General features: G+C 45.9%; 1 non-coding gene across 1 annotated transcript; it reads left to right on the forward strand.

The window, feature by feature from the left end:
• The first annotated feature begins 904 nt into the window (after positions 1-904).
• LOC133813214 (small nucleolar RNA R71) lies at positions 905-1,011 on the forward strand. The gene has a single exon (XR_009884250.1). It is a non-coding gene; the product is annotated as a small nucleolar RNA R71 (small nucleolar RNA).
• The last annotated feature ends 8,569 nt before the right edge of the window (positions 1,012-9,580 follow it).

Consider the following 9,580-nt stretch of genomic DNA (forward strand, 5'->3'; position numbering starts at 1 on the left):
AAATCTGTAGTAACCTCCTCTTGTGCTAGACTAATGACATATCGATCCTCTACCTTCTTGCCCCTTGTTTTCTACTATAGGCCCCTCATAATTAGTCCCACTCCTCAAGGATATTGCATTACACTGCTCTTTATGATTAACTTCTATAGTGCTAGGAAAATTTCCTTGAGCTCTATTAGACATTAAAGTAGCCAATTGCCCTATTTGAGTCTCCAAACTCCTTATGGACGCCCTGGTTTCAGTCATGAATTGGTTAAGTACATCAGGTTGAGGTTCAGCTGGTTTCATTGGCATTTGTTGTGGTCTATTTTGTGGTTGATAATATCCAGGTGGAGGGTATTATTGTGAATGTTGATGTGGATATGGTGGTTTATTTTGGGTAGGTTGATATTGTGGCTGAGGTGGAGGATAAGGTTGTAAAGTATTTTGATTATTAGACCAGGAAAAATTAGGATGATTCTTCCAAGCTGGGGTGTAAGTCATGGAATTTGGATTATTGGGTTGTCTCGGGTAATTCCCTATAGCTTGTACTTCCTCCATGGGCATGTTATTCATATCTAGAGCAGGGCATTGGTTGGGTAAATGGATTGTTCCACACAATTCACATAAGTTTTGAACTTGCATAGCTTGAGATAGGATTGTAGTCTTTTGTAGTTGCTTTGTTAAGGCTTATACTTGAGCTGTAAGCATTGATATAGCGTCTAATTCCATCATTCCAGCAACCTTCTTTGGTTGTTCCCTGTCAGTTGGCCATTGATAATTATTCATCGCCATCTCCTCTAAGAGCTCATATGCCTCATTAGCACTCTTACTCATAAAAGCACCTCCCGTCGCAGCATCTATGATTGTTCTCGTTGTTCCATTCAACCCATTGTAAAAATTATGCACCAACATCCACTTTTCTATACCATGGTGTGGACACTCCCTTAACAACTCCTTAAATATCTCCCAAGAATCATATAGTGACTCTCCTTCCGACTGATAAAAATTATTGATCTCTCCCCTTAATTTTGCAGCCTTTGCTGGAGGAAATAACTTGGCAAGGAAATTTTGAGCTAACTCCTCCCATGTAGTGATAGAATTCGCTTGCAAGGATATTAGCCAACTCTTCGCCCTATCCCTCGGTGAAAATGGGAATAGCCTCAATCTTATAGCATCATCACTCACCCCATTCATCTTGAACGTAGCACATAACTCTAGAAAATTAGCTATGTGTAAATTGGGGTCCTCCGTTGGCATACCTCCAAACTGAACAGTTGTTTGGACCATTTGGAGAATTGCTGGCTTAATCTCAAAATTGTTTGCAGCAATGGTTGGAGGTCTAATGCATAAATGCACTCCTGTAACAGTAGGAAGTACATAATCTCTCAAAGTTCTTGGTCCTTGCTCCCTTGGAACCTCTGCAGTCCCTTGACAATTATTAGCACCATTTCCCAAATTTTCAGCCATGGTAAACTCCAATCTCCTCTTTGTTTTCCTAATCTGTTTACACGTTCTTTCAATTTCCAAATTGATTGGTATAATCTCCTTGTGTCTATTGCTTCGCATATACCAACAAGTCCTAAAACACAATAGAACCTTGATCCAAATAAATGTTAACAGAAATTAAATAAAATAAAATAACCAAATTAGAACAAATAACAATAAATGTGATATTGGAATATAAGTCCCCGACAACGACGCCAAAAACTTGATCGTGAAAATCTATACACGCAAGTATACGTGGTCGAATCAAGTAATATATGATAAATAGAGTGTCAATCCCACGAGGACTGATTTCCAAATACCACTAATTGATTTTTAAATTCTATTTCGTGAATTAAAATTTAATTGAATAATTAAAAGTAAAAGGAGTACTATAAACTATGAATAAAAATTAAAGAACTGGAAACAAAACAATGAATCAACTAATTAAAAATCAATAATACAAAGCCTAGGAATTAATTTCATCAACTGTTCATTCTATTAATTTTAATAATCAATTCTAAATCTCTTCTTTCTATTCTAATAGCAGGTTAATATAATCGATTCCTATTCTTTTTCAAGATATAAGATCTTAATCTATATGCAGGTTTTCTACATTTCTGTGACCTAGCTTAATCCGCCCAGAAGGGACTAGGATCGCGTCACCAGTTAGGCATCCCCCGTCGCCAATAAGATACCCATCTCCTCCTCGTCCAGTTTGGGACATTCCAGCTCATGGGAGCAGCAGGAGAAATCCTCCTTCCGTCGGTCCCTCCCATCGCAACCGAGAGCGCGGGGAGGTCCCGGACCCTCACCCTCAGCAGTGGCTCCGAGTTTTTCAAACGAGAGTTATTGGACTGGGAGCCACCGAAGTGGTAGATCCGGTGAAGACCTGCGCAATCATTTGAGTTCGGCGCAAAGCCCTCGGGGCACCCCGAGGGCCGACCTTCGAGATTGCCTCAATTCACAGAGGGGAGATCCGGCTAGAAATGGTAATCGTGCTTGCCGAGGGGATGGTTTTTTAGAAGTACATGACAGCGGGAGTGTCCCACCTAACCAAGCTCAAGCTTGGAGGGACAATAACCCACCTAACACTTACAATGGAACTGGAGCTATTGAACAGCCACAGAACAACCAAGGAAGTAAAGACCAAACCCTAGAGCGTTTAGCTCAGATGGAGGAGTTGATGAAGAAGCTCTTGTCAGATAAGGAAAAAGATGAGTATGACTCGGGGGACGAACTCGAGCTCTTTGCCCCCAGCATAGCGGCCACGACGTATCCACCGGGTTTCCAGATACCCCACTTGTCCAAGTTCGATGGATATGGAGACCCGTCGGTTCATTTAGGTATGTTCAACACCCTGATGATGGCCCACAAACATCGGCCTCGAGCTAAGGTGTTTGATATTTCCTTCCACCTTGACTGGGCCGGTTAGGCAATGGTTCAAGCAGAGTAAAAAGCAGTTCATCAGCTCGTGGAAGACCTTTTCTGCTGACTTCAAGAGGGCATTTCGAGCTTCTCAGGCTGCCCGCGTCAAAGCCGACACCCTGGCAAACGTGAAGCAGCAGCCCAAGGAGCCTTTGAAGGCTTACCTGAGCAGGTTCGCAAACGTCGCGGCTCGAGCCAAAGACGCGGACGATAGTTCCAAGCTTATTGCCTTGAGGACTGAAATCCTCGTTGGAGGCAGACTATGGAAAGAGATACAGAGAAAAGGTGTTAGCACCATGGATGAATTCCGAAACAAGGCCCAGGGATGGCTAAACCTGGAAGAGGCGCGAGCATCGGTCGCAGGAACCAACCAAACCCCTGATCAGCCCGTTGGAGTGGGAACAGATGTCATGAAAACGACTCAAACCATTGCACAGAATAACCAAGTGGGTGGAGGCAAGAGAAAAGGGAGCAACGAGGGCGGCCAGCACAGTTTGAAGAAGAACAATCCCGTGGAAAAATTTAAGCCAGTTTACGCGACTTATACCGAGCTCATAAACACTAGGGAACACATTTTCCTAGTCAACTCTGCCCGCCTCCCTTGGAAGAAACTAGAGCCTTTGAAGCACCAGAAGGTCAAGAGGGACCCTTCCAAGTTCTGTCGATTCCACAACGACATTGACCACAACACTAACGATTGTAGACTTCTAAAGGATGAGATCGAGACTCTCATCAGAGTTGGACCTTTGGCTCAATATGCGCGGAACAAAGTTCCCACCAGTCAACCGGCTTCGAAAGCTCCGGTGAGTCAGCCCGGGCCCCGGATAAATCTGGACAGCCCTCCTCCTGTGATAGGAGAAGAGATATCCACAATCTCCGGAGGCCCCCATTTGGCCGGCACGAGCAGGGGTGCCCAGAAGAGATATGTCAATGAGTTGAAGGCTCATAATGGAGAGGAGTTCATCCCAGAGTAGCATCTACCCAAGCAGCAACGATTGGAGAGGTAACCGATCATATTCACCGAGGGAGATGCTAGTCATGTCTAGTTCCCCCATAACGACCCTTTGGTCATAACCGCCCAGCTCGCCAACCGGAGAGTTATGAGGATACTGGTCGATAATGGGAGTTCGGTGAACCTACTGTTCTGGTCTACGCTGGAAAATATGGGTTTATCTGTCACCGAGTTGAAAGCCACCTCCATGATGCTGTATGGATTTTCCGGAGAAGGATCATCGACGATAAGGACAATCAAGCTGGTAATTACCTTGGGATAGGGGCCCCTGAATATCTCTAAACTCCTCGAATTCGTGGTCATCAATTGTCCCGCCGCCTACAACGCCATTCTGGGTCGGCCTACATTGATAGCATTTGAGGCCGTAACCTCCATCCGCCACCTCGTAGTCAAATTCCCCTCTTCCACGGGGATATACACAGTCCGAGGTGATCAGCTAGTTGCCAGGGAATGCTATAGCATTTCCATGAAGGGAAAGTCACGACCCGGGCAGCAGATGATGATCATCCAAGGTAGGGACAAGGAATCTCAGGAAGTAGGATTTACTTCGGAGATAGAAAAACCTTAGAATGCCAGTGGGGAGAGTATCATGTTGAATAATGATATCGACCCCAGAATAGGTGAGGATAAACCCAAGCTCCAGGCCATCAAAGAGCTCGAGGAGGTGAATATCGACCCACAAGACCGCTCGAAGGCGGTAAAGCTCGGGAAAAACCTGTGTAACGAAAGGAAGGCGGAGCTGATTAGATTTCTACAATAAAATCTAGATGTGTTCGCTTGGTCTCATGGGGACATGGTAGGGATCAGCCCGAGCATCCTCATGCACACCCTCAACTTGGACAAGAATGTGCCTGCGAAGTCCCAAAAACAAAGGCGCCTGGGCACGACTCAAGCTGAGGCCCAAGAGGAGGAAGTAGCCCGGCTCTTAAAGTGTGGCTTTATCCGCGAGGCAAAGTACCCGATTTGGGTCGCCAATCCTTTTTTGGTCTCGAAGCCCAACGAGAAGTGGCGGACCTACATCGACTTTTCCGATCTAAACAAAGCCTGCCCCAAAGATTGCTTCCCTTGGCCAAGGATTGACCAATTGGTAGATGCCACGGCGGGGCACGAGCTCATGTATTTTATGGATGCATACTCGGGCTATAACTAGATCACCATGAATCCGACGGACCAGGAGCACACTAGCTTCATGACCCCAACTAACGTTTATTGCTTCAAGGTCATGCCTTTCGGGCTGAAAAACGCAGGAGCTACGTACCAGAGGTTGGTAAATAGGATGTTTACCAATCAGATCGGGAAAAATATGGAAGTGTATGTTGACGACATGTTGGTCAAGTCAAAAACTACCGATAACCATGTCTCCGATCTGAAGGAATGCTTTAAGATTTTAAGAGAATACGACATGAGGCTAAATCCCCAAAAGTATACTTTCGGGGTTGCGTCAGGAAAATTTATGGGTTTCATTGTCAATACCAGAGGAATAGAGGCGAACCCCGATAAGATCAGGTCGCTACTCGAGATGCCATCACCCCGATCGCGAAAAGAGGTTCAAAGTCTGACAGGAAGGGTGGTAGCCCTTAATCGGTTCATTTCCAAATCTACCGACAAGTGTTTGCCATTCTATAACCTGCTTCGGGGAAATAAAAAATTCGAGTGGATCGAAGAGTACGAATGTGCCTTCCTCGGCCTAAAAGCACATTTAGCCGAATCGCCCATGTTGTCCAAACCAACCGCAGGAGAGCCTCTTTTCCTTTACCTGGCTGTCACGAAAGAAGCGGCAGGCATCGTACTGGTCTGGGAAGAAGACGAGTCTCAGAAGCCAGTCTATTACATCAGCAAGAGACTTCTCGGAGCTGAATCCTAATACTCGTTGATGGAAAAGATGGCTTTCTACCTTATTACGGCCTCCCGAAAGCTCAGGCTGTATTTCTAGTCCCATTCAATACACATCATAACCGATCACCCTTTAAGGCATGTTTTGCAGAAACCTGAGGCATCGGGACGTCTGTTGAAATGGACTATCAAGCTCAGCCAATTTGAGATACTGTACGTGCTGCAAATTGCTGTGAAAATCCAAGCCCTGGCTGATTTTGTTGCAGAGTGCATAGGATTCCGAGAAGAACCAGTGGAAGAACCGGTTTAGACCTCGTGGAAAGTCTTCGTAGATGGCTCATCTAACGAGAATGGGTCCGGGGTTGGAATCATATTGATATCCCCGGAGGGACATCAATTCCACTCTGCGTTGCAATTCAGATTCAAAGCATCCAACAATGAGGCTGAATATGAAGCTTTATTGGCTGGGCTAAGGGTGGCCCAGGAGCTGAAGGCCAGCTCCGTCCAGTGCTACATCGATTCCCAGCTCATGGTAAACCAAGTATTAGGAGAATACCAAGCACGGGGAACCAAGATGGCTGCTTACCTAGCCAAGGTAAAGAAGGAGCTATCCATATTTGAGCACGGCTTAATTGAGGAGATACCTCGGGAGCAGAATGCCAACGTTGATGCCCTGGCAAAGCTCGCCACCTCCAGGGAGGCAGAAACTTTGGGTCTGGTACCAATAGAGTTCTTGGAAATACCAAGCATAGAGGAAGTTGGGGCGGAGGTCGATATGATCAACACCAGACCGACCTGGATGACTCCTATAATCGAGTACCTCACCAAAGGGAAGTTACCTGAGGAGCGAAACGATGCAAGGAGGGTACTTTACCAGGCTCCGAGGCATATAATGATAGACGAGATATTGTACCGGCGTGGCCTCTCTTTACCTCTTCTGCGGTGTGTTCTGCAAGGCGAGGCGAAGACCATTTTGTAAGAGGTGCATGAGGGATTTTGCGGAGATCACGCTGGGGGGAAATCCCTGGCCTTAAAGGTGTTGAGGCAAGGGTATTATTGGCCCAATCTTTCAAAGGACTCGATCTCTTATGTCAAAAGTTGCGACAGGTGCCAGCGGTTCGCCACGGTCGCCCGAGCCCCTCTAGTCGAGCTAAAGATGATCTCATCCCCCTGGCCCTTCGCGGTTTGGGGGATTTATTTAGTCGGTGCCCTTCCCACGGGAAAGGGGGGAGTTTGCTATGCTGTGGTGGCTATAGACTACTTCACAAAATGGGCAGAGGCAGAAGCCCTGGTGACGATTACTTCAAAGAGGGTCCTCGACTTCGTGGTCAAGAATATTGTTTGTCGATTCGGGCTACCAAAGAAGATCGTGTCAGATAACGGAACACAGTTTGATAGCGACCTCTTCATTGAATTCTGCGAGAGGCACGACATAGTTAAAAGCTTCTTCTCCATGGCCTACCCCCAGGCTAATGGGTAGGTCGAGGCTATGAACAAGACATTGAAAGCGAGCCTTAAGAAGGGGTTGGATGAAGCCAAGAGAGTTTGGCCCGAGCAACTACCCCAGGTGCTGTGGGCGTACCGAACCTCGCAGCGAGCTTTGACGGGTCATACTCCTTTCTCCCTGACTTTCGGGAGTGAGGCCGTCCTTCCCATCGAAGCAAAGATAGCCTCGCACAGAGTCCGAACATTTGACCAAGACCAGAATGAGAAATTGCTCTGTGCATCCCTCGACCTAATTGATGGAAAATGAGAAGCTTCGCAGCTGCAGCTCGCGCATTATCAACAGAAGATCACTCGTTATTTCAACTCAAAGGTCAAGAAATGCATCTTTAGCGTAGGCAACTTGGTGCTCAGAAGAGTCTTCTTGGCCGGTAAGGATCCCAAGGACGGAGTGTTGGGGCCAAACTGGGAAGGACCCTATCAAATAATAGAGGTTGTGAAAGAAGGAACCTTTAAGCTAGCTCGACTTAATGGAGAGGCAGTTCCACAGACTTGGAACGCTATACACCTGGAGAAATATTATCAGTAATACTTTTGTAAGGCTTAGTTAGAAAAGCCACCTTGTTTTTTTTAGATAATGAGATAGTTTCTTCGTATTATTGTATATTTTTGTGGACGTAATGTTAAAAGAACATGTTTCAAGTAACCACGAAAGTTTCTTTCCTGGTTACTTGGGGGGCATATATCCTGGAAATAACTAGGTCCTAAAACTTAGAAGTTGATTCAAATTGGTTAATCAATGTTTTTCTTAAAAAAACACGAGGTATCAATAAAGAATTAACGCGAACTAAGTTTTTAGAATCAATATCCTGGAAATAACCAGGTCCTAAAACTTAGAAGTTGATTCAAATTTGTTAATCGATGTTTTTCTTAAAAAACACGAGGTATCAATAAAGAATTAACGCGAACTAAGTTTTTAAAATCAACATCCTGGATACAACCAGGTCCTAAAACTTAGAAGTTGATTTAAATTGGTTAATCGATGTTTTTCTTAAAAAACACGAGGTATCAATAAAGAAATAATGCGAACTAAGTTTTTTAAAATCAACAGCCTGGATACAACCAGGTCCTAAAACTTAGAAGTTTATTTAAATTGGTTAATCGATGTGTTTCTTAAAAAACACGAAGTATCAATAAATAATTAACGCGAACTAAGTTTTTAAAATCAACGTCCTGGATACAACCAGGTCCTAAAACTTAGAAGTTGATTTAAATTGGTTAATCGATGTTTTTCTTAGAAGGCATGAGATATCAATAAAAAATTAACGCAAACTAAGTTTTTACCAAATGCGCTAAAAATAAATAACGATAATGGCAAAAGTAGATTAAAATGAAACTCGGGAAAACCAATTGTCTCGAGGAGAAAAACCTCGTGGTAAAAGATTACAAATAAATAAAAATAAAAATTCTAGGCCCCCCCAGGCCGTTCCGTTGAGGTCACCCCTTTGGTCTCCTACTCGCCTGCAGCGGAAGTCTCCCCGGTCTCAGAGGGCGCCTCATGTTGAAGATGAGCCTTGAACTTCTCGAGGAAAGGCTCCCACACCTCCGACGCCAGGAAGGAGAAATCGCCATCCTGGTTGAAGGCCTAGCAATGATAGAGCATGGCTTCCATGGAGGAGCTGGAAGATGCCCTCTCTGCTACAAGGGCGGCCTTGGCCTCCTCAAGCTTGGTCTTCGCAGCGGCCAAGATGGCTTGTGCAGCCTCGAGATCGGTTTTTGCCACGGCCAAGGCGCCCTATGCGACTTCCAAATCGGCCTTCGCAGCGGCCAATGCGACTTGCACGACCTTTTCACTTTCCTTGATAGCCATCAGGGCAGCCTTGGAATCTCGCTCTTGCTGTAGTGTAAATGCAAGAGCGGCCTGAGCAGTCTGGAACTCACCCTTGATCACGTCAAACCAGGCCCTGGACCGAGCTATGCTGCGGTGTAGAGCCAAAGTCGCCTGCAAAGGAAAAGATAGTAAGGCATGTGCTAGAGAGAAAGCAGAGAAAATTGACTAAGTTAACTTGGTAACCTTACCGTGAGGTTCATCCCCAGCGAAGACTCCATGACATTCTCGGGGCTCCTCGTCTCGATCTCCTGCAAGTCCCTCGAGGTGGCGTTGTAGTAATGCTCCACCGTATAGCTCGCGGTCTCGTAGACCGTCCCTCGGAAGGCCTCAGGGAGTTTCTCCAAAGCATGAGTGTTAACCGGTATACGCACGGTGGGAGTGGGAGCTGGCAGGGTTCCAGTTGGTGCCTCCTGATCCCGAGCAGGGACAAGAGGTCGCGGAGGAGGTGGAGGCATGTTCTCCACTGTCGCAGGGGCCTGGCTCCTCCCCTTAGCGGGAGACTTGAAGAC

This window comes from Humulus lupulus, chromosome 1 (genome assembly GCF_963169125.1).
Source record: "Humulus lupulus chromosome 1, drHumLupu1.1, whole genome shotgun sequence".
NCBI lineage: Eukaryota > Viridiplantae > Streptophyta > Magnoliopsida > Rosales > Cannabaceae > Humulus > Humulus lupulus.